This window comes from Galeopterus variegatus, unplaced genomic scaffold (assembly GCF_000696425.1).
Source record: "Galeopterus variegatus unplaced genomic scaffold, G_variegatus-3.0.2 Scaffold1679, whole genome shotgun sequence".
Taxonomy (NCBI): domain Eukaryota; kingdom Metazoa; phylum Chordata; class Mammalia; order Dermoptera; family Cynocephalidae; genus Galeopterus; species Galeopterus variegatus.
The window spans coordinates 234,389-261,952 of record NW_007727790.1 but is presented as its reverse complement, the minus strand read 5'-3'; the positions used below and the strand labels follow the sequence as shown (position 1 = coordinate 261,952).

At 36.5% G+C, this 27,564-nt stretch overlaps 1 protein-coding gene across 1 annotated transcript in view; it reads left to right on the top strand.

Moving 5' to 3' along the window:
• ATRNL1 (attractin-like 1) overlaps positions 1-27,564 on the top strand; it is a 293,585-nt gene that overhangs the window by 62,728 nt on the left and 203,293 nt on the right. The gene's annotated exons all lie outside the window — the stretch shown is intronic.

The following is a 27,564-nucleotide window of genomic DNA, read 5'->3' as shown; positions in this document are numbered from 1 at the left end:
TGTTTTGTGTCATAACATATGTTCTATTCTAGAGAATGTTCCATGTGCTGCTAAGAAGAATGTGTATTTTGTGGCTGTTGGCTGAAATGTTCTATAAATGTCCATTAGGTCAAGTCAGCCTATATTAGAAATTAATTCTGGTGTTTCCTGGTTAATTTTCTGTCTGGATGATCTATCCTTTGCTGAAAGTGGGGTACTAAAGTCCCCAATTATTATCGTATTGGAGTCAATCTCTCTTGTGAGGTCCAATAGTAATTGCTTTATGTAGCTGGGTGTTCTGGAGTTGAGCACATATATATTGAGAATTGTTATATCCTCTTGTGGAATTGATCCCTTTCTCATTATATAATGACCTTCCTTTTTAAAAATTTTTTATTTTTTACTTTCCTTGGCTTGACATGTATTTTGTCTAAGTATAGCTCCTCCTGCTGTTTTGGTTTCCATTTGCATGAAATACCTTCTTTTTATCCCTTTACTTTCAGTGACTTTCTTGTCAGCAGCGTATCATCAGTTCTTGTTTTATAATCCATTCAGCCACTCTATGTCTTTCAATTGGGGAACTTAATCCATTCACATTTCAGGTTATTATTGATATACAGGGACTTGTTACTGTTGTTTGGTATTTTTTTTTCCTGGTTGCTTTGTGGATCTTTTTTCCTTTTTTCTGGTCTTATTATCTTCCTTTGTGTTTGAGTGTTTTTCTCTAGCTTTATATTTTGCTTTCTCACTATTTTTAATATGTCTCTTCTAAGTGTTTGTGTTATGGTTACCGTGAGTCTTACCAAAAACATGTTATAATTTTAACAAATTATTTTAGACTAATATCAATTTAACTTTGATATCTAAGAAAAAAGAAAAAAGCAAAGGCAACTCTATGCTTTGGTGTCATTTCCCCTGGCTTTTTGACAACATGTTTTTTCAAGATACATTTTTTAATATTGCCTTTCTCTTATATAGTTGTTGTAAATGTTAGCATCTTGTTATGTTTGTCCTTTAGTCTTCATACTAAGGATGTAAGTGGTTTATTCACCACCCTTACAACATTGGAGTATTCTGAGGTTGTCTATAAATTTACTTTACTATTGAGTTATGTACCTTCAAATGTTTTCTTGCTGCTCCTTAGCATCGCCTTCTTTCAGATTGATGAACTCCCTGTAGCATTTCTTGTGAGGCAGGTCTAGTGTTGATGAATTCTCTTAGCTTTTATTTGTCTGAGAAAGACTTTATTTCTCCTTCATATTTGAAGGTTAGTTTTGCCGGATATGGAATTTTTGGCTGACAGTCTTATACCTTCAGTACTCTGAATATATCATCTCATTGTCTTCTGGCCTGTAGGGTTTCTACTCAGAAATCTTCTGAGAGATGTATTGGGACTCCATTAAATATTTTGTGTTTTTTTCTCTTGTTGCTTTCATTATTCTCTCTCTCTCTCTCTCTCTCTCTCTCTCTCTTTTTTTTAACAAGTTAGGTTGGTTTATTGAAGTTGAACAACATCCATCATGGGAATGTGAGACGTCACTAAAATCTGAGAGTGGCCCAGGCATCCTAACTTTTTATACCATGCTATTTAAATGAAAGAATGTGCCTAATCTCCATTTCTCCCCGACAAAATGTGTGGGGGGAGGGAGAAGGAGGTCACAAAGTTCTGGCAGGCAGAAAGCTCAGAGGCACCCTACACAAGTGCCTACCAAAGAAATTATGGAGAAGTCACAGATAATGATATTTTGAATAGTTTTTCTATAACAAATGGAAAGAAAATGTGTTATTGAGATCTACCACTACCCAACTCCTTTTTGATTACAAGCTATGCCCTCCATTTCTTTTTCTCCCTAATCCATCTTTTTTGTTTCCTTTCCTTTCTTCAACAATACTGATTGGGCAAGAACACAACTTTGTGGTAACAACCCTCAACCTAATGGCAATGAACTCCAAACCATTTTTGGCTGGATCAGGAAGTTTCTGCACTAACTCTGATCCTGCCTGCTGCTCCACCTTTTGACAACACAAGGCCAACTCCCCTTCATTTTAGTGCTCAAAATCTCCACCCCCCAAGAGGACATGGGTTGTATGTAACATACATGACAGTGTACTGCATATGTTTGCTCATGCTCACTTGAATATGTGTAGAAATAACCCATGTTATATGTTCCTGTAGCTAGACCCTTAAAAGTTGTAATTCCTGCCTGCTGGAGAAGGAGAATCTTGGTTTGAGTCAGGAAACTTGCTTGGCTCCTGGCCTAGGAAACCCATATAAAAACTCCTTTTTGTTAGCAGCTCAAATTGCTGTCTTTGTGTTTCTTTTCTCTTTTTTTATTCATTCATTTATTTATTTATTATTATTGTTATGTTTTAACATTCTAAGATGTTGTTGCAGAGCAGTTAAGAGGGAGGGGGGAGAGGGGGAGGGGGGAAGAGAAGGACGACTTGGGGACTTTGGTAAAGGCCCATGGCACCACCCCCCATTCCAGCAGGGAAGCCCAGGGGACTTCGAGCACCGGTGGGGTTGTGGCTGGGCTGGTGTGGATTTTGGGGAGGTGTGGCTGAGACCCTTGGCCCCTTTACCCTGGGAGCCCAGGGCACTTCAAGTGGTGGCTCAGTGGTCATTGAAGGGCTGGATGTAGATGTTGGGGGGGCATAGATGAGGCCCTCATCCCACCCCTCCACCCTGGCTTGGGAGTCTGGGGTGCTTCCAGCAGCAGCTCAGTGGTTGTAGCTGGGCTGGATTCTGGCATTGGGGGGGGTATGGCTGAGGCCCTCACCTCCCTGACCCTGGCTTTGGAGCCTGGGGGCTTCTGGTCCTTCTAGGTTTTGTAGGTGTTCTTTGGTGTTGTTAGAACTTTACTTGTTAATATCAGAACTTTGATCTGTGGTTTCTTAGTTTTTTCATTCAGTTCTTTGTTGGATTATTTGCTATTCCCACCACTTAAACTCTGCACTGGAGCTAATTTGTTGTCCTTTAGTTACTTCTAAAATGGGGGAACTTCCTGGGGTAACTAACCATCACTTGAGCCCTGTGGTTGAGATAAATTGTTGCTTTGCTGCTGATTCTCTGGGGAAGGTTTTTTGTGCAGTTCAGGTTTTAATCGTTGATCTTGTAGGTACTTCCAAGTCTTGTGTGGTCCAATAAGCCTGGGGTTGTGTGGAAACTCTGGTCTGGGCCTGAGTCTTTTCAGTAAACTGCACCCCCTGCAGTTCTATATTCCTGACCAGTCTCCACTGAGTGGTCCTCTGCCGATTGGAAGGCAGATCAGCTGTCCATGCTATACTACAGTATTCCCTGGTGGGCCCTTCTCCCCCACCCCACCACATTCCAAACACTTCCCATGAGACTGGCAATGAGCCTGTCCCTTGCGATGACTCACTGGCCTCTGAGTGGCTCCTTTTTTCAGTTCTCTGTGGCCTCTCACTCTTATGTGGGCCCATAGGAATGCTGTTAGAGCGATCTTGCTGGCCTGGGGGCCACCAAGGCCCTCTTCTCCCCTGCTACTTCCAAGCAACTTCATATGAAGGGCACAGCTGTGGCTTTTGCCAGATGATGCTCCGTGTGCTCACCAGGGCCAGCCTTAAAGTGGTCAGGGCTTGAAACAGTTGGAGCAGTCCTTTCTTTCTCTCATCGTGGCTTTTCCCGCCTTCATGAACTCCATAGATCTCTCCTCCTCTTCCCCTGAGCTCTAGTGACCCCCAGCTTGTCTGTCGTTGCTTTTTAATAGTTGTAAATTGGTTGATTGTGGGAGAGGGTGATGCTGGGTACCATCTATTCCACCATCTTGATCAGAAGTCATGTCTGTTTTTTGATAATTTGATTATGATGTGCCTTGGATTGAATTTGACTGACGGCCTCTGAGTTTGTTATACCTGGATGCTGTCTTCTTTCTCCATACTCGGGAAATTTTCAGCCGTTATTTTCTTGAATATGCTTTCTACATCTCTCCTTTTTTCCTCTCCTTTGGGTATGCCAATCATGTGGAGGTTATTTCACCTGAAGGAGCCCCATATTTTCTGTATTTGTTTCATTTTTTCTTATTCTTTTTTCTTTTTGCTCTTTTGATTGGATAATTTCATGTGTTTTATCTTTGCGCTCACTGATTCTTTCGTCTGCTTGAGTAAGTCTGTTGTTGGAGCTTTCTGTTGAGTTTTTAAATTCAGATAATGTATTCTTTATTTCTAGAATTTCTGTTTTTTTTAATTGATTCTGTTTCTTTGTCAAGTTTCTCAATTGCCTCCTGAATTATTTTCCAGATATCATTTAACATTCTATCTGTATTTTCTTGTGCCCCCTTGAATATCCTTAAGAGGGTTATTCTGGGGCTGGCCCCGAGGCTCACTCGATCTGCAGGTTCGGATCCTACATAGGGATGGCTGGTGCGCTCACTGGCTGAGCGTGGTGCAGACCACACCATGCGGAGGGTTGCAATCCCCTTACTGGTCAGGAAACAAAAACGAAAACACACACAAACACAAAAAGAGGGTTATTCTGAATTCTCCATCAGACATTTTGTATATCTGATGTTCCTCTGCGTCCATTGCTGGTGCTTTGTTTGTTTAATTTGATGGCAAACTATTTCTCTGATCTTTCTCAATCTTTGTGTCTTTATATTGAGGTCTAGGCTTTTGAAGAGACTGCTGTTTGCTGCCAATTCTCTGGGGGGCTCGGGGCTTTTTGTGCAGATCATTAATCACTTCTAGGTCTGGGCTGTGTGGGAATTGCAGCCCTGGATGGAGTCTTTCCTGCAGATTGAGCCCCCTGCAGTTCTATTGCCCTGATGGATTTCCAGAGACCAGCTGTCCATGATGTGCCCAATATTCCCCTGGTGGGCTAGCCTTTCTCCTGCACTCCAATGCTTCCTGTGGGGCAGGCCGTGTAAGTGTTTCTCATGATAAATCACTGGCCTCTGGGTGGCTCTTTTTCTCCAGCTGGTTCCAGCTGCTTGCTCCTATGCAGGCCTGGGGAAATCATACCAGTGGCCTTTATAGCCTGTTGGCTGGTATGGTTAATCCTGAAGCCCTCATCTCCCCTGCAGACTTCATGCATGTTTATAGGAAGGGTGCCATGGCTATCTCCGGCTTCGATCCTTGTGTAACAGCTAGTCCCCACCTCCGTACCAGGTTGGCTTAGAACAATAGGTGCTAGTCCCTACACCTTCTCACCTTTGCCTCTTGTGCCTTCATGAACCCCTCCCGCAGCAGTTCCAGGTCAGTAGTCTTCACTTTTTCATAGCTGTAAATTGGTTACTTGATGAAGGATCGTCTCTTCCACCATATTGATGACATCACTGACAAGAATCCTTTTAATATATTTTGGCTGGGCTTCCCTCCTTTTTTATATCGATGCTACATTCATTGTCTTTTAGGTTTTCTTCTTTTTAATATTTTAAAAATATATGCATTTAAAGATGTAATGTAAAAATGCGAGCATGGCTGTAGTTGTACCCTATGTAATTTGGTATGTCGTACTTTAATTGTTATTTAGTTCAAAATATTCTAAAAATTCCATAGTAATTTCTTCTTTGACTCATAGGTCAGTCACAGAAGAAGTGTAGTTTAAAATTTTCAGTCATGGGATTTTTTTTAGGTTTTTTGTTAGTTTTTGATTTCTAGCTTATTGTAGCAGGGTAAGAGAATATGTTCTGTAGTCTTCTGCCCACCCAAAACTATTATGAAAAATTTCAAAACTACATAAATTTTGAAATAATTGTGCAATGAATTCTTATTTATCCACTGTTTATATAATGTGATTAACCTTTTGATGCTTTTTTAGATTCATCCATGTGGTGTCTATTAATTTGTTCCTTTTCATTGTTGAGTATTACTCCAATGTGTGATATATTGCTGTTTGTTTATCGATTCTCCTATTGATGGACAGCTGGGCTGTTTCCAGTATTGGATTAATATGAACATCTTTTTTCTAAAACAGCATAATACATTTGCTTATAAAGTTTCTTGTTTGTGTTGTTTAAACCTTTAGATTCTTACTGATATTTTGACTTTTTGTTCTGTCAGTTACTGGGAAAAGAACACCAAATTTTCTGTGATGATATTGATTTTGTAAGTTTTTGCTTATAACTCTTTCAATTTTTGCTTTATACATTTTGAAAGTATGTTGCTCTTCTGGAATATTGATCTTTTTAAAAAATCAATATATAGCGATCATCTTTATCTTTAGAATGTTTTTCCCATAAAGACTGTTGTGATCTGACATATTGTGGTTATCCTACAGAGGTAGAATGAACCTCCCCACCTCCTTAAATGTGGTTTGAATGTTGAGATTAATGATATCAGACACATACTGAGATGGTATGAAGTTTTCTTATTCACATAATGAGGCTTTCTGGCGAGTGTAGAGCAGGATCCCAGGCAGGTCCGAAAATGGCTTGAGAGAACAGGACAAGAAGACGGTTGGCTTTTATTATGATTAGGGGATGGGGTGAAGTGAAGATTTCTGTGTGCATGCTGCTTGGGTTTTGTGTGGCTTAAACATGTCATCAGCACTGTGAGAGAAGCGATTCAAATAGTTGGTGCTTTGTTAGAATCCCAAGATATCTTTATCAGTCTATATCACAAATCACTAAACAATTAACTAAATAAAAAACTTTTCTCCTGTATTGTGCATTTTTGGGGGTCAGTGATTCAGATAAATAATGACATTATTTTAGAATAGTGTGTTAGGAGAGGGAGCAGCATTTGGTATTTGGTAGGTATTTCTTGAACTGTTTTGAAAGTATAGATAATAGAATTGGCTGAGAGGTCATATGTGGAATGTGAGGGAGAGGAATCAAGGATATCTCTAAGGTGTTTGGTTGAGCAGCTGGAAGAATGGATATGCCATATACTAAAAGGAGGAAGACAGAGAGAAGCAGATTTACTTGTCATTGGCAAGTGTGTGTGTGTGTGTGTGTGTGTGTGTGTGTGAAAACACCAATTTTAAGAGTACAACTTAATGAACTGTGATAAATGTTGATAGTTGTGTATGTACCACCTCAGTCAAGATATAAAACATTTCCATCACCCTAAAAAGTATACACATGCTCCTAGGTAATCTCTTGTCATCCTCCTGCCTTAGGCAACTGCTGTTCTGTTTTATGTCACTATAGTCTTGCCTTGTTTTAAATTTAATATAGATAGTACATATAAAATGTGGTCTTCTGGGCCAGCCTGGTGGCGCACTGCTACAGTGCGCTGCTTGGGAGCGCGGTGGCGCTCCCGCCGAGGGTTCGGATCCCACATACAGACCGGTTCCCGCTCACTGGCTGAGCAAGGTGTGGGCGCGGCGCCGAGGGTTGTGATCCCGTTGCTGGTCCCGGCCTGGTACGGGCGTGACACTGAGGGTTGCGATCCATTGCCAGACACGAAAAAAGGAAAAAAAAAAAAAATGTGGTCTTCTTATATGGCTTCTATCAGTTAGCATAATATCTTTGAGATTCACCCATATTTTTTGCGTATATCAGTAGTTTGCTCTTTTTTATTCTTGAGTGGTGTATTAGTATGTTTTGTGTTGCTGTAACAGAATACCTGAGATGGGTAATTTATAAAAAAATGGAGATTTATTTGGCTTACAATTCTGGGACAGCTGCATCTGGCACAGGCCTCAGGCTGCTTCTGTTCATGGTGGAAAGTGGCAGGCAGCTGGTGGGGACAAGCAGATCACATGGCGAGAGGAAGCAAGAGAGAGAGAAAGAGAGAGAGAGAGGTGCCAGGTCTTTTAAACAACCAGCTCTCACGGGAATTAATAGAGCGAAAACTCACTCATTAATCCCCCCTCTCCCAGGGAGAACATTAATCCATTCATGACGGATCCACCCCCATGACTCAATCAGTTTACAACACTGCCACATTGGGGATCAAATTTCCACGAGTTTTGGAGGGGATAACACATCCAAATTCCATCAAGTGGTATATTCCATTGCATGGATAAAACATAATTTGGTTATGCATTCACCGGTTAGTGGATATTTGGGTCCAGCTTTGACGTTTTTTGAATAAAGCTGTTATGAGTATTTGCATATAAATCTTTGTGTGGACATATTTTTTTTAAGTCTTTTGTTATGTACTTGAGAGTGGAGTTGCTTTGTTGTTTGGTAATTATGTATTTAACTATAAGAAACTTTCCTACTGTTCACTAAAGCAGTAGTACCATTTGCAGTCCACTAGCAGTGTATGTGAGTTCCGATGACTTCACTTCCTCACCAACACTTGGTATTGCTAGTCTTTTTAACTATTCTGTTGGGAATGTAGTGATATATTGTTATGGTCTTTATTTGTACTTCCCCAATGACTGATGATGTCAGGCACTGTTTTATTTCAATGTTTGACATTTGTATATCTTCTTTGGTGAAGGTATACACTTTCTGTCCATTTTAAAAATCAAGTTGTGTAACTTATGGAGTTGTAAGAGTTCTTGATATATTGCATATAATTCCTTCATCCAGTAGATATGTTTTAGAAATATTTTCTCCCAGTCCATAAGATACCTTTTCATCTTTAAAAAGCAGAGATTTTTAATTTTGATGAAATACAATTTATTTTTTTATGTCTTTCCTTTTTGTGTTGTATCTAAAATATCTTTGTCAAGCTCAAGGTCAAAGATTTTTCTTTTATGTTTTCTAGTACATCTCTTAAAATTTGGCTCTTCTAGTCAGATCTATGATCCATTTTAGGTAATTTACACATATGGTAGAAGTAAGGGCTGAAGTATTTTTAAAAGTAAATATCTAATTGTTGCAGCACCATTTGTTGAAAAGATTTTTCTTTCCTCATTGAATTACTTTGGTATGTGTATTGAAAAATCAAGTGACCATATATGTTTTTGGACTGTGTTCTGTTTTTAGACTGTATTCTGTTTTGAGACTGTATTCTGGTCAGTAGATGTATGTTATGCTTACTCCAATACCAAACTCTACTAATTACTACAGCTTTATAAATCTGGCAGTGTAAATTCTCCATCTTTTAAAAAAATTTTCGAAATATTTTTTGGCTATTCAAGGCCCTTTGCATTGCCATATAAAATTTAGAATCAGCTTATCGATTTCTTTAAAAAAGTCTGCAAGGATTTAAATTGGGGTTGTATTGAATATATAGAAGAGAAAATTGAGTCCTTAACATTGAGTCTTCCAATTCGTGGATATGGTAAATCTGTTCATTTATTTAGATCTCCTTTGTTTCAGCAATGTTTTAGGTTTTAAATGTACTATGTTGTACGTAATTTGCTAAATTTATTCTTAAATATTTCATATTTTTTGTTATTCAAATGGTATTTTAAAATTTTGATTGGCAATAGTTGGTTGCTAGTAGACAGAAAAACAGTTGATTTTAAAATATCGGTGTGCTAACAATGTTTTACTTTTTCCTTTTTAGTCTATATGCCTTTTCCTTATATTCTTTGTCTTATTATACTGATGGGGTCTTCAGCAGACATTCCTGCTTTTTTTCTTATTTTAGGAGGGAAAGCTTCAGTCTTTTAATTAAGCATTATGTAACAATGTTTTTTAAATGCCTGTTATCAGATTGAGAAAATATTCCTAGTATGCTGAGAGTCTTTTTCATGAAGAGTTAAATTTCCTCAAATAGTTTTCCCACATCTATTGAAAAGATCATTTGTTTTTTATTTTTTTGATTTATTAATATGGAGAATGATATTGATTGATTTCTACAAGTTAAACCATCATTGCCTTCTTGGATAAACCTCGCTTGTGCATAATGTATTATCATTTTCATATATTGCTGGATTTGATTTGATAAAATGCTGTTAAAGATTTTTATGTTTATATTCATAGGAGATATTGGACTATGTTTTTTTCTTTTTCTTTCTTTTTTTTTTTTGTCTTTTTGTCTTTTTTCGTGACCGGCAACGGATCGCAACCCTCAGTGTTGCGCCCGTACCGGACTGGGACCGGACCGGGACCGGCCACGGGATCGCAACCCTCGGTGTTGCCCCCGCTCCTCGCTCAGCCAGTGAGCGGCCGGTCTGCATGCGGGATCCGAACCCTCGGTGGGAGCACCGCCGCGCTTCCCAAGTGGCGCATTGTAGCAGTGCACCACCGGGCCGGCCCAAGACTATGTTTTTTTCCCTTGTAATATCTTTGGTATTGCAGTCTGGTTAATGATAAAATTATTTGGAGAGTGTTTTACCCTATTTTTGGTGGGTTAGAGTTTGTGTAGCATTGGTATTCTTTCTTTCTTAAATGTTTGATAGCATACATCAGTGAAACTCTCTGGTCCAGGGACTTTCTTTGTGAGAAAGATTTTAACTATAGATGTATTTTCTTAAATAGATGTAGGGATATCCTGATTCATCCATATTGTTGCAAGTGACAGGATTTCCTACTGTTTTAAGGTTGGATAGTATTTCATTGTGTAGATACACCATATTTTCTTTATCCATTTTTCTGTTGATAGACGTTTAGGTTGATTCCATATCTTGGCTATTGAGAAGAATTCTGTAATGAACTTGAGAGTGCAGCTATCTCTTTGACATACTGATTTCATATCCTTTGGATACTACCCGGTAATGGGATTGCTGGATCACATGGTAGTTTTACTTCTAATCTGTTGAGGAAGCTCCATACCATTTTCCATAATAGCTGTACTAATTTACATTCCCACCAATAGTGTATGAGGGTTCCATTTCCTTTACATCCTTGCCAACACTTACTTTACATCTTTTTGATAATAGCCGTTCTAACAGTTGTGAAGTGATATCTCATTGTGGTTTTAATTTGCAATTCCCTGATGTTTAGTTATGTTGAGCATCTTTTCATATACCTGTTGGCCATTTATATGTATTCTTTTGAGAAATGTCTATTCAGGTCCTTTGCCCATTTTAAAATCAGGTCATTTGTTGTTTTGGATTAAGTTGTCTGAATTTCTTATATGTTTTGGATGTTAACCCATATTGATATATGGTTTGCAAATCTGTTTTCCCATTCCATAGATAGTCTCTTCATTCTGTTTGTTGTTTCCGTGCTGTGCAGAAGCTTTTTAGTTTGATTCAACCCCACTTTTCTATTTTTGCTTTTGTCTCCTGTGCTTTTGGGGTCATATTCAAAAATCATTGACCAACCAATGTTATAGAGATTCCTATGTTTTCCTCTAGTATTTTTACCATTTCAGGTTTTACCTTTAATTCTTTAATCCACTGAGTTGATTTTTGTATATGGTTTGAGATGAGGGTCTAATTTCATTCTTCTGCATATGGATATGCAGTTATCCCATAGCAATGTACTGAAGACTCTGTCTTTTATGCATTATATGTTCTTGGCATCTTTGTTGAAAATCTGTAGTCTGTAAATGTGGGATTTACTTTTGGGCCCCCTATTATCTTTCATTGGTCTATGTGTCATACCATACAAGTACCATACTCTTTTGACTACTATAGCTTTGTAGTAGATTTTGAAAACAGGTAGTGGGATACCTCTGATTTTGCTTTTTGCTAAAGATTGCCTTAGCTATTTGGGGTCTTTTGTGGTTCCATACTAATTTTAGAATTGTTTTTTCTATTTCTGTGAAAACTGTCAAATGAATTTTGATAGGTATTGCATTGAATCTGTAGATTGCTTTGGGTGGTATGGACATTTTAACAATATTAATTACTATCCATGAGCACAGAATATCTTTTCATTTATTTGTATCTTTTTTTTTCATGGATGTTTTATAGTTTTCAGTGTATGGACCTTTTACCTCCCTGGTTAAATGTATTCCTAAGTATTTTATTTTATTTTTGAGCTAAGTAGGATTGTTTTCTTAATCTTCAGATAGTTCGTTGTTAGTGTATAGAAATGGTACTGATTTTTATATATAGATTTTTTATCCTTCAACCTTTCTGAATTCATTTATTATTTTTTACAGTTTGTGTGTGTGTGTGTGTAGTCTTTATGGTTTTCTATATATAACATCATATTATCTGCAGTAAGAGGCAATTTAACTCTTCTTTTCCAATTTGGATGCCATTCACTTTTTCCTCTTGCCTAATTCCTTTGGCTACAGCTTCCAATACTATTTTAAATAAAAGTGGTGAGAGTGAGCATCCTTGTCTTATTCCTAATCTTAGAGGAAAAACTTTCAGCTTTTCACCAGTGAGTATGGTGTTAGCTGTGGGCTTGTTATGTATGGCTTTTATTGTGTTGAGGTACATTCCTTTAATACCTAACTTGTTGAGAGTTCTTATCATTAAAGGATGTTGAATTCTATTGAATTCTTTTTCTGCATCTATTGAGGTGATAATATGGTTTTTGTTCTTCATTCTGTTAATGTGGTGTATCTCATTTACTGATTTGCATATGTTGAACCATCACAGCATCCCTGGGATAAATCCCACTTGAGCATGGTGAATGATTCTTTTAATGTGCTGTTGAATTTAGTTTGCTAGCATTTTGTTGAGGATTTTTGCATGTTCATCAGAGATATTGGCTTATAGTTTTCTTGTAGTGCGCATGTCTGGCTTTGGTATCAGGATAATGCTGGCCTTGTGAAATGAATTGGGAAGTGTTCCCTCCTCTCTAATTTTTTGGCAGAGTTTGAGAAGGATTGGCATTAGTTCTTTAAATGTTTAGAAGAATTCACCAGTAAAGGCACTTGTTCCTGGGCTTTTCTTCGTTGGGCAATTTTTGATTACTGATTCAATTTCTTTACTCGTTATTGGTCTGTTCAGATTTTCTATTTCTTCATGATTTAGTTTTTGTAGGTTGTATGTATCTAGGAATTTATCCATTTCATCTAGGTTATGCAGTTTGTTGGCACGTGGTTGTTCCTAGTAGTCTCTGATAATCCTTTGTATATCTATGGTATCTATTGCAATGTCTCTTCTTTCATTTCTGATTTTATTTATTTGATTCTTTTTTATTTTAGTCTAGCTAAAGGTTTGTCACTTTTGCTTATTTTTCACAAAACCAACTCTTAGTTTCATTGATCTTTTCTATTGTTTTTCTAGTCTCTTTCATTTATTTCTGCTCTGATCTTTATTATTTCCTTCCTTCTACCAGCTTGGGGCTTAATTTGTTTTCCTCCTTTTATTTTTATTTTTAATTTAAATTTTATTTTCCTCATTGTATAAGTTTATGGGGTACAATTTGTTGTTTCATATATTGTACAATGATCTAATCAGAATAGTTAGTATATCTATCACCTAAATATTTATAATTTCTTTGTGGTTATAACATTCAAGATCCTCTTTTCTGGCTATCTTCAAACATACAATACAATATTATTAGCTATTGTCACCCTAGGACACCAAAACGTATTCTTCCTATCTAACTGTAACTTTATAATTTTGTACTAGTCTACCAACCTTTCCCTGGTCCCTGCTCCCAACTCCTTCTGATAATCACTATTCTACTCTCTATTTCTTTCTTTTCTTCTCTCAAATTTTTTCTTAATTGACCCACGATAATTGTATATGTTTATGGAGTACAGTATGATAATTGGGTACATTCATACTGTGTGCAGTGATCATATCAGGGTGCTTAGTATATGCATCACCTCAAACATTTGGTGTTTTCAAAGATACCACAGTACTATGTTAACTGTAGTCTCTGTATTACCATGGAACGCCAGATCCCATTCTTTGTATCTCTAATATTTTTTATCCACTGAGCACCCTCTTCCCATCTCCCTGTTCCCTTTAGCCCCTTTAGCCCCATCGGTCTCTAGTAACCACTATTCTACTCTTTACTTCTTTGAGATCAACTTTTTTAGCTTCCATATATGAGTGAAAACACATGGTATTTCTCTCCCAGTGCCTGGCTTATTTTAGTTAACATAATTTTCTTCAAGCTCATCCCTGTTGCTGCAAATGGCAGAATTTCATTCTTTGTATGGCTGAGTAGTATTCCATTGTGTACATATCCCACATTTTCCTTATCCAATCATCTGTGGAAAGACACTTAGGTTGGTTCCATATCTTGGCTATTGTCAGTAGACTTATGATAAAAATGGGAGTGCAGATGTCCCTTTGACTTATTGATTTCCATTCTTTTGGATATATACACAGTAGTAGGATTGTTGGGTCATATGGTAGTTCTATCTGTAGTTGTTTGAGAAACCTTCATACTGTTTTCCATAATGGCTGTTCTAATTTACATTCCCACCAGCAATGTGTAAGAGTTCTCCTTTCTCTGCATGCTTGCCAGCATTTGTTACTCTGTCTTTTTGGTAATAGCCATTCTAACTGGGGTTAGCTGATATCTCATTGTGGTTTTGATTTGCATTTCTCTGATAATTAGTGATATTGAGCATTTTTTCATGTCTGTTAGTCATTTGTATGTCTTCTTTCAAAAATATCTATGCAGCTCCTTTGCCCATTTTTCATTGGATTATTTGTTTTTTTTTTTTGTCTTTTTCCGTGTCCGGCAACGGATCGCAACCCTCAGTGTCACCCCCATACCGGACCGGGACCGGCAACGGGATCGCAACCCTCGGTGTTGCCCCCGCGCCTCGCTCAGCCAGTGAGTGGGAACCGGTCTGTATGTGGGATCCGAACCCTCGGCGGGAGCGCCTCCACGCTTCCCAAGCGGCGCACTAGCGCAGTGCACCACTGGGCCGGCCCAGTTTTTTTTTTGTTTTTTTTTTACTATTGAGTTGTTTGAGTTCTTTGTATATTCTGGATATTAATACCTTCTCAGATGCATAGTTTGCAAATATTTTGTCCCATTCTGCAGGTTGTCTTTTATCTCTGTTGATTGTTTCTTTGCTGTGCAGAAACTTTTTAGTTTGATAGAATACCATTTGTTATTTTTTGCTTTTATTCCCTGTGCTTCTGAAGTATTATTACTGAGACCTATATTTTGAAGTGTTTCTCCTATGTTTTCTTATAGAACTTTTATAGTTTCGGTTCTTAAATTTAAGTCTTAAATCCATTTTGAGTTGATTTTGGCATATTTTGGTGAGAGATAGGAGTGTAGTTTTATTCTTCTGTATAATGATCTCCAATTTTCCCAGCACCATTTATTGAGGCTGCCCTTTCCGAAGTGTATGTTCTTGGCTCTTCTGTCAAAAATCAGTTGTCTGTAGGTATGTGGATTTAATTCTGAATTCTCTATTCTGTTCCATTGGTTTATATGTCTGTTTTTGTGCCAGTATCATGCTGTATTGATTATTAATGCTTTGTTGTAAATTTTGAAGTCAGGGAGTGTGATACTTCCACTTTATTCATTTTGCTGAGGATTGCTTTTGTTACTTGGGGTCTTGTTGTTTCATATAAATTTTTGAATTGTTTTTTCTATTTTTGTGAAGAATGTCATTAATAGTTTGATGGGAATTGCATTGAATCTGTAGATTTCTTTGGGTAGTATGGTTATTTTGGTAATATTGATTCTTCCAGTTCATGAACATGGGATGTCTTTCCATTTTTTTGCACGTTTTTAATTTCTTTAATTAGTGTTTTATAGTTTTTATTGTGGATATCTTTTACCTCCTTGGTTAAATTTATTCCTCAGTACTTTTTATTGTTGTTGCTGTTGTAGATGGGATACCTTTCTTGATTTTATTTTCCTGCTAGTTTTTTGTTAGTGTATAGACATGCTACTGATTTTTAAATGTTAATTTTGTATCCTGCAGCTTTCCTGAATTTGTTTGTCAGTTCTAGGTGTTTTTTGGAAGAGTCTTTAGGTTTATTTCTATATAAAATCATGTCATCCACAAACAGGGACAACCTGACTTCCTCCTTTCCAATTTGGATGCCCTTTATTTCTTTGTCTTGCCTAATTTTGATCTAGATAGAACCTCCAGTACTATGCTGAATAAAAGTGGTGAGAGTGGGCATCCTTGTCTTTTTCCAGTTCTTAGGGGGAAAGATTTCAACTTTTCCCTGTCCAGTATGATGTTAGCTGTGGGTTTGTCACATATAGTCTTTATTGTATTAAGATACTTTCCTTCTATACCTAATTTGTTGACAGTTTTTATTAAGAAGGGATGATGTTTAATTTTATCAAGTGCTTTTTCTCCATCTGTCAATATGATCACATAGTTTTTTTCTTTCATTCTGTTGATATGATGTATTATGTCTATTGATTTGCATATGATATAATTTGGATATGTTTCCCCCTCAAGTTGCTGACCCAGGATATTTTGCAGACGAAATTTCTAAGCAGCACAGCATACAGGAAGTTGAATGGCTACTTGCGACAGCTTACGCTGAGTTATGGCAGAAAAAGCATGACATAAGGCCAGAATTTATAAGTCAAAAGGAAGCAGAGGGCAAAAAATTGGAAAATTCTCAGGCTAGCCACATAAAGAGTGATAAAGTTAGAGTGATAAAGTTAGTTTGACTGAGAAAACAAAGGGTGTAGTCCAGTGACTGTTTGCTAAGGAGATTAGTATAGAATAAAGGGATTATTAAGAAAAAGGAAAAAAGACCTTGAACGCATTTTCAGAGATATTTGAGGCTTCCCCCTCCATCACAGGCCCAGAGGCCTAGGGAGACAGAATGGTCCTGGGGAACAAGACTGAGGCACCCTCCAAGGGCTCACTGTCCAGGGCCACCTTGGAAGCTGCTTCCAGCACCAGCACCCTGGATACTCCAGCTGTGGCTAAATGGTCCCAGGTGTGGCTGTACCTTCAGCTTTTGGAAGATAGAAGCCAGAAGCCTTGGCAATATCCACGTGGTGTTAAGTTTGCAGGCTCACATAATGCTAGAGCTGTGGAGGCTTGGGAGCCTCTACCCTGATTTCAAAGGATATACAGAAAATCTTTGGGGCACAGGAAGAGATCTGTCACAGCAGACAGCCTTCACTAGAGCAATGCCAAGTAGAAACATGGGATTGAAGTTGCAGCAGAGAAATCCCACCAGAGCCATGCCTAGTGGAGCTGTGAGAATGAGACTGCTGTGGAGACCCTAGAACGGTGGAGCTACCAGCATGCAACACCAGGCTGACAGAGCTAAAGCATGGCTGGAGACCAGGAAAGCCGCGAGAGAAGAGCTGCTGGAGGACTTGGAAGCTCAATCCCCATACCAGCATGCAGAGTATGTCAATTATGGAGTCAAGGTGCATGATTTGCTAGCTTTGAGGTTTGATGCCTGACCTGCTGGGATTTGGACTTGTTTAGGACATTTTACCCCTTTCTTTTGGCCTATATCTCCCTTTTGGAATAGGAATGTGTACTCTGTATTTGTCCCACCATTGTATCTTGGAAAATAACTTGTTTTTATTTCACAGATTGTATTTTGACTTGAGTTGAAAGAAGTCAAGAATTTGGGGATGAAATGAATGTATTCTTGTGTGAAAAGGACATGAGTTTTGGGGAGCCAGGGGTGGAACATTATGGATTGAATTGTTTTCCTCCCCTGAAATTAATGTGTTGGAGGCTTGGTCTCCACTGTGACAGTGTTAAGAGGGTGAAAAATCCTATTATGATAATTGAAAGGTGGGTACTTGAAGAGGTGATTAGATTGTGAGGACCATGCCCAAGTAAATGGATTAATGAATTGATGGTTAATGATGGTCATGGGTGTGGTTCTGAGCCTTTAAAAGGAGGAGTGAGGAGTTAGCTCTCTCAGTGCTCTGCCATTCTCAGCAGGTGACACCCTGCACTGCTGTATAGTCACCTTACCAGATGTGTTCTCCGGACTGTGGACTTGCCAGCCACCTTAAATGTAAGCAATAAATTTTATTTCTTCGTAAGTCAGCCAGTTTCAGGTATTTTGTTTTAAGCAACAGAAATGGACTAATACAGCATATGTTGAACCATCCTTGCATGTGTGGGATAAATTCCACTTGATTATGGTGTGTAATCTTTTTGATGTGGTGTTGGATTCAGTTTGCTAGTATTTTATTGAGGAATTTTACATCTGTGTTTATGAGGGATATTGGCTTCTGGTTTTCTTTTTTCTGTGTGTCCTTGCCTGGTTTTGGTATCATTGTAATACTGGCCTGATAGTATAAGTTTGGAAGAATTCCATCCACTTCAATTTTTTAAAATAGTTTAAGAAGTATTGGTATTAGTTCTTTAAATGCTTGATAGAATTCAGCAGTAAAGTCATCTAGTCCTGGGCTTTTCTTTTTAGGAGTCTTTTTATTACTGATTCTATCTTGTTACTTGTTATTGGTTTATTCTGGTTTTCTCTTTCTTCTTGTTTCAGTCTCGGTAGGGTATATGTGTCCAGGAATTTATCCATTTCCTCTAGGTTTTTATATTTATTGGTGTGTAGTTGTTCATAATAGTCTCTGATGATCCTTTGTATTTTAGTGCTAATGTGTTATGTCTTATTTGCATTTCTGACTTTATTTATTTAGATCATTTCTCATTTTCTTTTAGTTGGTCTAATGGTTTGTCAATTTTATTTATCTTTTCGAAAAACCAGTTTTTCATTTGATTGATTTTTTTTTTTTGTTTTGTACTTTTAGTCTCATTTATTTCTGCTCTGATTTTTATTATTTCTTTTATTTTACTTATTTTGAGTTTAGTTCTTCCTTTTCTAGTTCCTTGAGATGCATTGTTAGGCTGTTTATTTGAAATCTTTCTATTTTTTTGGTGTAGGTGTTTATTGCTATAAATTTTCCTCTTAACACTGCCTTGGCTGTATCCCATAGGTATTGGTGTGTTCTGTTTCTCTCTTCATTAGTTTCAAGAAATTTTTTTATTTCCTTCTTAAGATATTCTTTGACCCATTGGTTGTTCAAGAGTATGTTGTTTAATTCCAAGTTCCTCTTGTTATTGATACCTAGTTTTATTCCATTATGATCAGAAAAAATACTTTGTACGATTTCAATTTTTTTGAACTCATTGAGACTTATTTTGTGGCCTAACATATGGTCTGTCATAGAGAATGTTTCATGTGCTGATGAAAAGAATGTACGTTCTGCAGCTGTTGGATGAAATACACTATATATGTCTGGTAGGTCCATCTGATCTATGGTGCTGTTTAAATCTGATGTTTACTTGTTGATTTTCTGTCTTGATGATCTGTCCATTGCTGAAATTGGGGTTTTAATGTTCCCAAATATTACTGTGTTGGTGCCTATCTCTCTCTTTATATCTGATAATATTTACTTTATATATCTTGGTGCTCCAGTGTTGGGTGCATATATATTTATAATTGTCATATTCTCTTATTGTATTGATCCATTTTTCATTATATCGTACCCTTATTTGTCTCTTGATATAGATTTTGATTTAAAAATCTGTTTTATTTGATGTAAGTATAGCTACTCCCATTCTCTTTTGTCTTCCATTTGTATGGAATAACCTTTTCTATCCCTTCACTTTCAGGCTATGTGTGTCTTTGTAGATAAGGTGTGTTTCTTGTAGGCTCATGGAAAAGTTATCTTTTAAAATTTATTCAACCGGTCTATGTCTTTTAATTGGAGTATTTAGTTTATTTACATTCAAGGTTATTATTTATGTATGACATCTTACTCCTGTCACTTTGTTGGTTGTTTTCCAAATTTTTGTGTGTATCCTTTGTTCCTTCTTCTTTTACCCTTGCAGTTTGTTTGGTTTTCTGTATGATAAAGTTTGATTCCTTTCTCTTTCTAATTTGTTTGTCTACTCTACCAGTGTATTTTATATTTTCAGGTATTTTTTTGATGGTAGTGGTTGTTCTTTCTCTTCCAGACATTTCTTTTAAAGCTGGTCTGGTGGTGATGAATTCTCTTAATTTTCACTTGTCTGAGAAAGACTTTATTTCTCCTTCATTTCTGAAAGTTAGCTTTGCTGGGCATAATATTCTTGGCAGGCAGTTTTTGTTCTTTCAGTACTTTGAATATATCATCCCATTCTCTTTGGTCTTTCGGGTGTTTGCTGAGAAGTCTGTTGCTGTTGTTAGTCTGATGAGGATTTTCTTATAATTCACTTGATTTTTTTTGTTGTTGTTGCTGTTTTTAGAATTCTCTCTCTGTCTATAACTTTGGATAGTTTGACTAAAGTGTGTCTTGGAGGTGACCTATTTGGGTTGAATCTATTTGGGGACTTTTGAGCTTCCTGGATTTGCATGTTTCACATCTTCAGTAGGGAATTTTTCAGCTATTATTTCTTTAAATAGGTTTTCAAAATCTTTTTTGTTTTTCTCTCCTTCTGGAATACTCATGATTCAAATATTTGTTCACTTAATAGTATCCCATAGATCTTGTAAACTGTGTTCATTCTTGTTCATTCTTTTTTCTTGCTTTTTGTCTCCCTGTGTTATTTCAAAACTGCTATCTTTAAGATCAGAAATCCATTCTTCTGCTTGATTTAGTCTGTTTTGAGACTCTCAGATACATTTTTTATTTCATTCAATTAACTCTTCAATTCCACGATTTCTGCTTAATTATTTTCAATGGCATCTATCTCTTTGTTGAATTTTTCATTCAGATCTTGAATTGTTTTTCTGATTTCTTTGAACTGTTTGTACTGTCTTGCATATTATTGAATCATTAAACTGAATTTCTTTTCTGGAAAGTCAGCAATTTCCAATTCTTTGGGATCAGTTACTGGAGCATTATTTTGGTCTTTTTTTTTGGTGTTGTTATGTTACCTTGTTTTTTCACGTTTCTTATTTTCCTGTGTTGATATCTGTCACCTGGTGGAACAATCACTTTTTTGAGTTCTATTGAGTAGATTGTATAAAACTTTCATCTGCAAATGCATTCTAAGGTGTTGATTGGGTCGAGTGCAATGGCTTTGTTCTGGATGGATGTAGTAATGTAGACTCTGTGTAGTTTCTTCAGCTGTAATCCACTTTTGCTCCATCTGTGAGTGACTCAGCAACCTATGCTTTGGAGGATTTTTGGCAGCAGCAGCACAGCTTTGCGAGGGGAGGTATCACTGTGTTGGTTCACAGACTGGTGATGTGCACATACACTCTGTGGGTCAGTCATCTCAGGACCTGGCTCACTGGGGATACAGTTGCTGGATTGATTCTTAGTTTGGGGATGTGGGCATATGGCATGTCAGGATCTCCGGTAATAGTTTTTGCATGGCAGGGTCACTATTCTGCTTCTTTGACCAGTGGTGGGCTCACCAGAGGCACATCAGCCAAACTGTTTCTCACTCAGATGCATGTGTGTATGATGGCTCAAAGACTTGGTGGTGAGTTTTCCAGGAGTGTGACAGCTAAGCTGTTTCTCTGAGTCAGGAGCTTTGTGTGCTTTGGCTTGGCTAACTGAGCAAGGTCTGTGGTAGCCCTGCTTCTGTGTCAGTTCTTGGGGCCTGATGCTTTCTTTTCTGATTCAGGAACTGGACTGCCAAGGGTAGAGCTGCTGAGCCTCTTCTCAGGAAGTGGGCAAGGCCACTAGGGAGGGATAAAGTGAGGGGGCCCATCTAGCTGCTTCTTCAGTCCTTCAGTGAAGGGGCCAGGGCAGCCACTTCTGGGAATGTTGGCAAAGCCATTAAGTGGGACTGTTCAGGATGGAACCACCTAGCTGCTTCTCCAGGAGGGATGGATGCACTTTATTTTCACCAGCTGTGGGCCTAATTTTTAGGGTAGAGACAATGAGCTTTTTTTCCAGGTTGGGTACTCAGGTGCACACAACTCAGCTGGTGGGCTGGGGAGTAGAGGGAGGAATGGGGGTGTGTTCTGCCTCAAGAGAGTCTGTCTGTCTGATCTTTGGCTGGAGATATGGGGGTACATCAGTTCAGCAGGACTAGGGTTGGCTTCCCAGACTGCAGAACTAGAGTCATAGCTACTGTGAGGCCAGGCTTCAAGCTGCTTGGATCAGGGCATTATAACCTCTCCTGTGAGTGTGCTGGGTGGAGGGCAGAGCTGTAAGGCTGAGGAAACACCATGGCTACTGACCCCAGGTAGAGTGCATTCCTGTAAAGGCTCTGGTTTCAAGATGGCACTGTCATATATCAGCTTGGGTCACGAGAATGAGGATGGGAGCACACAATTTGTGCTAGTGTTCTAGAATAATGCAGTGTGTGTTTTCTAGGGATCTCTCCACCCTTAGCTCCAGTCTTGTCCTGCCAAAAGATCTGTGGGCCTCTGTGGTGAGGATGGGGGTTGGTGTGGGTCCTCTACCTACCCTTTTGCTGCAAGGGAAAATTCCTCCTGTACCAATCCTGGTATCAGAGACAGAGTGGCTGAGGCCATGTACCTCTTTTCTATGCCTCCATCCTGGGCTTTTGTGCTCCACGGGGCTCTCACCAGTCTCCTGCTGCACTCCTACACTCTTCCACTGAAACTCCTATCAATATTTAGATGTATGTTAGTTGTTCTGGTCCTTTTCTGTAGGAGGAAAGTGTCCTAGCCACCTCTAGTCTTCCCACTTGCCCTGCCTCCCTCTATTACCTTTTTTTATAGGTGTAATTTTAAGTTGTTCATTTGAGATCTTTCTTCTTTTTTGATGTAGGCATTTATTGCTATAAACTCCCCTCTTAGAATTGTTTTGCTGCATCCCATAAGTTTTGGTATGTTATGTTTCATTTTTGCTTATCTCAATATATTTTTAGATTTCTCTTTTATTTTCCTCTTTGAGCTATTGGCTATTCACAAGCATGTTGCTTAATTTCCACACATTTTTGAATTTCCTGAAATTTGTTCTATTATTGATCTCTAGTTTTTACCTTTGTGGTCAGAAAAGACACTTGGTATGAATTCAGCCTTCTTGAATATTAAGACTTGTTTTGTGGTCTAACACATGATCTGTTTTGGAGAATGTTCCATGTATGTTTTAGAAGAACATGTGTTCTGCTGCTGTTAGATGGAATGTTCTGTATGTGTCTTTTTGATTTATTTGGTCTAAAGTGTAGTTCAAGTCCAATGTGCCCTTATTGATTTTGTCTGGATGATCTCTCCATTGTTGAAAATCGGATATTGAAGTCTCCTCTTATTGTTTTGCAATCTATCTATCCCTTCACATAGATTAATATTTGCTTTACATATATATATATTTATATTCTCCAGTGTTGGTTGCATATATGTATATGCAATGTTTTATCTTCTTGATGAATTGATCCCTTTGTCATTACAAAATGACCTTCTTTGTCTGTCTTATAGTTTTTGACTTAAAGTCTATTTTATCTGATATAAGTAAAGCTATTCCTGCCCTCTTTCAGTTTCCATTTGCATGGAGTATCTTTTTTTTATCCTTTTACTTTCAATCTATGTGTGTCCTTAAAAGTGAGTCTCTTATAGGCAGCATATAGTTGGGTCTTGTTTTTTATTTTTTTATTATTCATTTAGCCACTCTATGTCTTTTGATTAGAGAATTTCATCCATTTACATTCAAGGAAATTAACGATAGGCAAGGACTTACTATTCCTATTTTGTTAATTGTTTTGTTTTTTTTCTTGATCTTTTGTTTCTTTCTTTCTCTCTTTTTGTCTTCCTTTGTGATTAGATGATTTTCTCTAGTGGTATGCTTTGATTCTGTACTTTTTGTCTTTTTAAAAAATCTATTATATGTTTTTGCTTTGTGGTTATTATGAGCCTGCATAAAACATCTTCTAGTTATAATAGGCTATTTTAAGCGGAAAACAACAACTTTGATCATACGAAATAACTACACTTTTACTCCACTTTCAAACCACAGTTTATGTTTTTGATATCATAGTTTGTATCTTTTTATGTTGTATATCCCCTAAAAAATTTTTGTAGCTATTATTTTTAGTAGTTTTGTCTTTTAACCTTCAAACTAAAGATATAAGTGATTTACATACAACTATTATAGTATTAGAATATTTTGAATTGAACTCTGTACCCACTTTTACCAGTGAGTTTTATACTTTCATATCTTTTTGTCTCTTTTACCTGTTTGATAGCAGATAGTTGTGCTTTTTGTGCAGTCTGATAGATACTGCCTTTTAATTGGTGTATTCAGAAAATTTATATTTAATGTAATTATCAATATGCTTGGATTTATACATGCTGTTTTGATTTTTGTCCTCTAATTGTCCTATTCATTTCTTTTTTCCTCTTTTACTGCCTTATTTTTTGATTGATTAAATATTCTATATGATTTTTTTTCATTATTAACTTTTAAAATTTAATTGCTGCTATGTTTAAATTCAGGTTTACTATTTTATTATTCATTTTTTCTGTGTTCTCTCTGTTTTTATTCCTGTTTCCCTTTTCTCCTTTTTGTTATTTTGAACATTTTAAAATCTTATCTAATATGATTTTGACTGTATGCAGTATGATATATCATATATATGATATATGATATATATTATATATATTTGTTACTATATGTGATTGCTGTAAGGATTACAAAGTACATAATTAACTTTTATTAACTTTTTATTATCTGCTTATAATCAATATTTTACCACATGGGTTAGAACATAGAAACCTTAGCACATTATAGATATCTTTACTCTCTCCCTATGCTATAGTTTCTTATGTATTACATCTGCATACAATGAAAACCCCACAAGGCCATGTTATTTTTGCTTTCAATCATCAAATATATTTCAAAAAACCCAAGAGAAGGATAGTTTATTATATTTACCATGTTTATTCTTCCACCATCCCAAGTTGCCTTTTACTACTTCCTTTCTGTCTGAAGAGCTTCTTTCAGTACTCCTTATGGAGCAGTTCCTTAACAATATAGATTATGGTAGTTTTTCTGCATCTGAGAATGTATTTATTTCACAGTCATTCATGAAGGATATTTTTGCTGGATATAGAGTTCTGAGTTACAGTTATTTTTAAGCACTTTAAAAATGTGGGACCACTTCCTTCTGGCCTCCATGGTTTCTTTATGATAAAGAAATTCAGTCACTTGAATTGTTGCTCCCCTGTAAGTAATTTGTTATTTTTCTCTTGCAGCTTCCAAGATGTTTTCTTTATCTTTAGTTTTCAGCAGTTTGTTTATGATGATTTTGGTGTGGATTTCTTTGAAAATATCTTGTTTATGGTTTGCTCAGCTTCTTGAATCTGTAGGACTACTAATTTATTAACTATGCCTTTTTGTTTTATATTGCAATCGTTGCTTTTTGTTGTACAGTATACATCTTTACTCATCAGATTCTTCCTTTAAATAGTGTCGTATAGCTTTGTATATAGTGTCACCCACAACATTATAACTGCATTTTCCTTTTTCATCTTGAGCTAGTATCATATCTCTATATATGTTACAAACACCACAGTACATTGTTATAATACTTGTTTTGAATAACAAATTATTACTTTATGGAGAAAAACGAGAGATGTCTTTTATATTTATCCACATATTAATTTTTATCTACACTTTTCATTTATATATGTAGATTAAGATTCCACCTATTATCAGGTATCATTTTCATTTAGTCTGAAGAACTTCCTTTGTCATCCCTTGTTTTTGCCTGCATACTTCATTTTGGATAGTTTCTCTTTCCATATTTTAGGTTTACTCTTTTTTCCTGCTATATTGTCTAATCATGCATTAATTCTGTTCAATATATTTTTCATTTTAGATACTGTATTGTTTATCTATAGGCATTCCATTTTAGTCTTTTTAAATTTTCCATTTCTCTCTTCATCATACTTATATTTTCTACAATATTATTGAACATACTTGAGCATATTTTCAATAGTTTTTAAAACATTCTATTCTGCCAATCCTATTTTTTGTGTTTTTTTCTGGGTCTGTTTCTATTGACTGGTTTTTCTTTTTTTATGGGCCATATTTTCTTTGCTTTCTGTACTTGTTAATTTTTAGTGCATTTTGGACATTGCATATTTTTACTTTGCTGGTTGTTGGGTTTTGCTGTATGCCTTTGAGGAGTGTTGGACTTTGTACTGACATACAATTAAGTTACCTTGTACCAGTTTTGGCATTTTGAAGGGTTGCTTTTGAAGCTTGTTAGTGGATCCAGAACATCTTTTAGTTTGTTGCTCTTAGTTTATTGCTTTTAGTTTATTCCAGTACTACAGACCTTCTCAGGGATGCTATCTAATGCCTCCTGTAGTGTGAGGTCTTTCTTTTATTGCTTGGAGCACAAAATATTCCCAGCCTTGTGTGAGGTCCTAGAGTTGTTTAGCCTACTAGTTTTTTGGTGGTTCTTTCCATAGCCTCAAGTAATTTCCCCTTATGTGTATTCAGATCACTACTCAGCTAAAGACCCGAGGGAACCTTTCTCCAGACCCCTTGAGTTTTGTCTGTGAGCAGTTACCTCATCTCTACAAATTCTATCTGGTTTGGTTTCTTTAAATTCTAATGTTTGTTTTCTCAACTCAAAGAGATCACCAGACTCTCTCTGTGATCCCCCTTCTTGTGCAGAAGCCAGGGCATTGCCTCCAGGCAGTATGCTCTGGCAATCACGGAGCTTGCTTTGTTTCTCTTCTTTTGAATCATAGTTTTGTGCTGTCACAGAATCACAGGTCTATGCTGCTTGTTATCCAGTATCTATAAACCGTTTTTGATATATATATCTATATATATATATATAGATATAGATAGATATCTCTATATATCTATATATATAGATATATATATATATCTATATATATAGATATTTCTGTTTTTAGAGTTGTTTATGGTAGGAAATGAAATGCTCTCTAAATAGATATAGATAGATATCTCTATATATCTATATATATAGATATATATATATATATATATAGATATTTCTGTTTTTAGAGTTGTTTATGGTAGGAAATGAAATGCTCTCTAAATTACTCCATCATGGGTTAATGAAAAACTGTTGGTATATTTGAGTCATTTTTGCTTTTGACTTTTGCAATATTGTCCTGAGTTAGTTCATGTATTCATGTATCTGTTTTCACAACTATCTTTTCTCTTTAATGAGTTACTTTTGAACCAAGGATTCACTTTTTATAAATTGGGATTATGACAGAGCACACTACCAAATTAAAGACAAAATTCATGCATATGCAAATAATAACATACAATTGATAAGAAAATACTTTTTCTGAAGTAACCGACATTTTGCTACCTTGACTGTTTACTGAGACCAACTGATTTCTTATAGTGTATATACATTTCTAAATGCAAAACATAAGAAGAATATAATGAGAATGTGGATGATAATTAATCTTACATTTCAAGTTTGTCTCCTATATGTGAAAAAAATTCTTATTTTTTTTATCTGAAACTACTTTTGATGTGCTTCTTAATTTTTTTACTCTAATTTTTTTTCAGTTGTAAAGAGGTAATAGCAATAGTATGCTCCTCAAAGGGTTATTGTTTAATGAGATAATGAGGTAATTTCTGAGACATAGTATAACTCTGTTAGATGCTGCTGCTGCAGATGACTGCAAGGTTGTTTATTGCATTACTGTTTTAAAGAGCAAATTGAAACCCAAGTGCATAACAATGTAGTTATTTAAACGAGTTATGCATTATTAATGCAATGGATTTGGCTGTTAAAAAAGTAATAAGTAGGACATAGAAAGATACCCCAAATGTTTTGTTAAGTAAAAAATAGCTGCAAAATAGTACTTTTGGGGGGTACAAATATTTACATATATTTATGTACATGTAGGTCGCATATGTATACTAAAATATTCAAAAGTATAGTTTGAAAATGGTTTGAACATAACAAATTTTGAAAAATACTTCCAGATAGTGAGCTTGGGGAGAAAGCAACTTTAACTTTTACATTATACGTCTCTTCATTCAATAATTTTTTTGGTAAGGAAAAAATTTATCTTATTAAAAAGAGAATGAATAAAAATATGAAAAATCTTTACTTTGGATATGTATGTATGGC